Source organism: Etheostoma spectabile, unplaced genomic scaffold, assembly GCF_008692095.1.
Source record: "Etheostoma spectabile isolate EspeVRDwgs_2016 unplaced genomic scaffold, UIUC_Espe_1.0 scaffold273, whole genome shotgun sequence".
Classification (NCBI taxonomy): Eukaryota; Metazoa; Chordata; class Actinopteri; order Perciformes; family Percidae; genus Etheostoma; species Etheostoma spectabile.
The window spans coordinates 715,642-716,060 of NW_022605577.1; the positions used below are offsets into that span (position 1 = coordinate 715,642).

At 37.7% G+C, this 419-nt stretch overlaps 1 protein-coding gene across 4 annotated transcripts in view; it reads left to right on the top strand.

Moving 5' to 3' along the window:
• The window catches only part of ap1ar (adaptor related protein complex 1 associated regulatory protein), an 11,323-nt gene that overhangs the window by 1,985 nt on the left and 8,919 nt on the right, over positions 1-419 (top strand). The window lies entirely within an intron of this gene.

Consider the following 419-nt stretch of genomic DNA (forward strand, 5'->3'; position numbering starts at 1 on the left):
TATAACCTTTTTTTCCAACTTCAAATTTTTCCCAATGTCAAATGATGAACTTTGTCAACATCTGTTTTATCTAAAAAGATAGGCCTACATTTCTCTGTTTGTTCGTATAACTTCAATGTTATTGCTGCTAAATGGGATTGTCAAGCAGACAAACCGACCAACACATATATAATAAAAGATCCATACTTGGTGCCTGTGTATCGATACTGTATTGCCACAGAAAATATCCATTTCCCCTCCCCCCCACCTCTAATAGTTCATCACTGCATTTGCAGCAGAGCACTGGCATCTGGGTTCGATGCTAAAGTTTTAGCGTTATGTTGTGTAAAGTCTCTTACAGATTAGCAATGTATTTTTTCACTGGGCAGCAGGTCAGTACATAGTCTGGCATTGTCCACATCACCTTTTCAGTTAAAAAA